This window comes from Mastomys coucha, chromosome X (genome assembly GCF_008632895.1).
Source record: "Mastomys coucha isolate ucsf_1 chromosome X, UCSF_Mcou_1, whole genome shotgun sequence".
NCBI lineage: Eukaryota > Metazoa > Chordata > Mammalia > Rodentia > Muridae > Mastomys > Mastomys coucha.
Window position 1 is genome coordinate 98,495,886 of NC_045030.1, and position 4,553 is coordinate 98,500,438.

A 4,553-nucleotide genomic window follows, 5' to 3' on the forward strand; every position below is an offset into this window, starting at 1 on the left:
GTTATATTAAGTGATATATCCAAAACCCAGAAAAACAAATGATGCATGATCTCTCTTATATATGGATCCTAAATCTCAATCTTTAGATATAAGTACATAACTTGGAACATCTCCAAATATTAGGAATGGAGCATAGTGATGAGATGAGAAATGGCTCTAGAGCAGTGGTTCTCAACCTTCCTAATGCTGCAACCCTTTAATGCATTTCCTCATGCTGTGGTGACCCCCAACCACAAAATTATTTTCATTGTTACTTCATAACTATAATTTGTTAGTTATGAATAATAATATAATTTTTGTGTGGGATAGAAATTTGTCAAAGGGGATATAACCCACAGATTGAGAACCACTGCTCTAGAGAGAGGGAAATTAGGATGTGGTGCTATGAAATGGAAAGTGTTAAAAATTGGGAGGGCATTCGCTGGAGAGTGGAGAGAGTAATACAAAGAAAGATAGGGGGAAAAGGGATAAATAAACCTAAAATGTTTGAAAAGTCCATAGGAAAAATTTATTTAATGCTCCCTTAAAATAAAGATATAATATATGTGACAATATATATATATATATATATATATATATATATATATATATATATATATATATATATGTCTGTATGTATATACGTATTTATACAGACAGAAAGACAGGCAGGCAGGCAGGTAATTTAAATGAAGTAACCCCATTTGGGGTTATAATGTTCACCTTGAGAGATCTAGATTATCTTACAAAATTCCGCATGCCAGGCATGGAGAAACCTCCCTAAAACAATATATACTTACTGGTGTTAGAACTTAAAAGTAAGACCTCATTGCTGAGGACATCATACACTTTGGACATAGGACTTCAGGGCATAGAACTGACTTAGAAACCTCCTAGCTGAAAAATAGCTCTCGTAGTATCTGATGATGCTCTCCAAGGGAGAAAAGCAACCAACAATACTTCTACTTTGTGAAGATTATGAACCACAACAAAGACCAGAATGGAAAGAGTACCTTGTTGCTGCAATAGTGGCACTTATATCTTGGGGGTAACCAACATCTATCTAATTTGTTTTCAAGTCCACTCAGTAGGAGAAAACTTAAGCCTTGTACTTTAAATCTTGTCAACTAGTCAGATAATAAAACAGATCACAACTGATCATAGGCTGTTCAGTACTTTATCTTCCACAGGTCCCCTATAACCAAGGCTAAAGGAACATCACGAAAGAAAAGATGGAAAGACTGTAAAAGCCTGTGAACCAGGAAGTATGCTTTAAGAAAGGTATACACATGAAATCTTAACAATATTGTCATCTAAACAAGATTTGTAGAATGAAAGTATCAATTTATGTGACAATATGGATGGAGAAAATTTTACAAGGCCCCATTCCTAGATGAGGAACTATAGGCAGTTAATAGCTGCTGAGAGAGGGAGAATCAGAATCAGATTTTCACAGGGACAAGCTCGATAACAGATTATCCAACTATACGTGTAAGTGTTCAGCTGTAAAATATATATATATATATATATATACATATACATATATATATGTAATATAATATATATCAACAACATTCAATTGACTCCTCAGGTTGTGTCTGTCTGCCCATCTGTTTGTCTTTCTCTTTCTCTCTCTGTATGACAATAATAATTACCAAAAGTCACAAAATTATTAGGAGGTTGATGGATATACAGGAAGAACTGAAGGAGAAGAAGAAGGGATAGAACTCATGTAAACAGAATGCTCATGTATGAAATTCTCAAAAATATTAAGTAAAACAAAGTAAAATAAATACATAAAATAAGCAAATTATTGAGGAAAACCTCCATTTAAACAATAAATGCATGCCGCCATTGCTCCAGTAGTTATATCTCTCTGTGCTGAGCATTGTTGTATAGTCCATAGGTGTCACAGCTTATTAAGACTACTGAATGCCCTTTCTTCCTTGGTAGATTTCATAATACCTTCTGATATTATGAAAGTTAGTTGTCAGGCAAGAGGTTTTCAGGTCAAATTCAGATTGCATCTTCTGAGTCCTGTGTCTGAAGTCCATGGTGGCTTCAGCAATGTGGACTTGCCAAAAACCTCTGGGAGACAACCTAGAACAATAGCAAAAGTCTATATTGTCTTGGAAATCTCTTAGACTCATCCAACCAGTGGCTCCCTATTTGGATTTATGGCTCTTTTAGCAGGAGAAAAAGTATGTCTGACACTGGAAATCTTACCAACTACCCAAGGTTAGTGAAGTCATGGATTTTAGAGAACTTACTACCACTACTTTACTAGGCTAGTGTAATTCCTAATTATATTCAAATTACTTATCCTTATACCCAAATTTTAAATGTAACTCTCAACCCTCATCAAATAAATTTAGTTTGAAGCAGATGGAGGCCATTATAGAAAACATACAATTGATCAAGATGGAGAGAACAACTAACCATGGGGTGCCCAGCCCCAGTGGCTACCTGAACAAAATCTGAGCTTCAGAGAACATAACAGAAGAATGACCAAGAAGTAATACTCATGACACTTCAACACTATGGTTTCCTAGACATGACTGAGACAACTACAATACTAGTAGACACCCTAACATGAAAGAGAAATCCCAAGCGGTCCTACCCCTTGACAAACAGCTACAGACAAGAAGCAACTACTGGTGAGGGCAGGAATTAATTTTTCCCAGAGATAAGCCCTCTGTTTATCCAATACCAAGTAATCTAAAATTGATCCAAGTCAAATGAAGTAGATTATTCAGGTTATATTTACATATTTATGAACATTTTATCATGTGTATGTGTATGTATGTATGTATGTATGTAAAAAAAATCACAATTAAAGGAAGAGGCTATGGATTTAAAAGTGAGCAAAAGAAATTTGGAAGAAGGAAAGGAGAGAAGTTATATAATTATGTTTTAATTAAAATAAAAACTAAATAAAAGAAGCATAAACAAATATAAAATATGCACAATTGTTCATTGAATAAATGCAAATTCAGAAGGAATCCTTCATTGACCTGACTAAAATGTTATTATTAAATACATTGGCCATATCAAGTATTGGTGAAATTGTAAAATGCAAATTAGTGTGACTATTTCAGAGTAGCTTTTTCATTTCTTATAAAAGTAATTATATACCAGCCCTGTGACTCACCCAATCAATTTCTGAGTATTATTTTATTTAAGATAAGTTAAGGCATATACCAAGATAAAAATTTCTGTGTTAATATTCATAGTACCTTTAGTAATAATATCCCCATCTTGAAAGAATATAATTATGTATGAACTGTTGATACAGGAACACAGTGGAAAACTACTCAGCAATAAAGAAAGAATTATGTAGTAATCCATATAAGAGTTTGGATAGATATCAAAACATTATTTTTAGTGAAAGATATAAGGCAAAAAAGTACATACTTATTGTTTCATTGCCGTAAATTCTGGGGTGAGAAGACAAACTAATCTACACTGACAAAAAAATCATCAGCTGCCTTGAGTGGGAGTATAGAAGGCATGGGAGGACACACAAATAAGCACAAAAGAATCCTTTCACATACATCACTTTGGTATCTTGAATAAAGATACTATTCTCTGTAGATGAACATATGAATAACAATTTCCAAAACTTAGCAAATTGTACAGCTTTAAATGTATGTGGTTTGCTGCATGTAACTTCTATCTTTATAAAGCTACTTATAGTCTATTTGCCTGATCAATGCCTGATTGGTGAATGAAAACTTGTCCAGGCAGAAACTGAGAGTGTCTTGAACCATATCAGAAGCAGCCAGACTAAGAGAAGCAAACAGATTTGTGGAATATTTCAGAATATACTCATAAGAGAAACTAAATGTTCACCATTTTCCAAAGGTTAACTTGTTTTAGTTTTCTAGAGCAAAAGCTAGGGAAGATTCCATTCTGAAAGCCCCCTGAACTTGTAGAGAAACTTACTATGAACTCAAATAACCTGGGAGAACACCACGGATTTTATTCAACTGCTAAAAATATTTCAAGGGAAAAAAAAAAGAGTAGGAGGAAGCAAAAGAAAAACATTGTGTAAGTACTAATTTCTATCACGTTCTTCTGCAGTTGTCTCTTGATCATGAAAGCTAAGTAGGAAAAGTAGATTTGAGATGACATCAGAGTACAAAGTTCAAATATTGTATATGCCCATAGGGAGACCACAGTAGTCAATCTTCCCCATCATGATATAATTTGATAGATTTTGTTTCACTTTAGAAGTTAAAAAAAAAATTCGAGAAGACAGCTCAATCTGGAAAGGTTTCAGTAGCAAGACTAAGGGCCTAAGCTGGAGTTCCAGCAACGCACATAAATAAAAACCAGGGAAAGGCACTGCACATTTTTAACCCCAACATTGCAGAGACAAGTAGATCTCCGAGGCTCACTGACCAATCAGCCTACCCTATGTGATTAATTCTAGGCCACTGAAAGATCGAGCAAAAAAGAAACGTGTTGAGTGGTGACTGAGGAATGACATCCACAGTACAACAGTAGTCTGTTGGCCTTCGTGTGTGTGTGTGTGTGTGTGTGTGTGTGTGTGTGTGTGTGTGTGTAAAGAG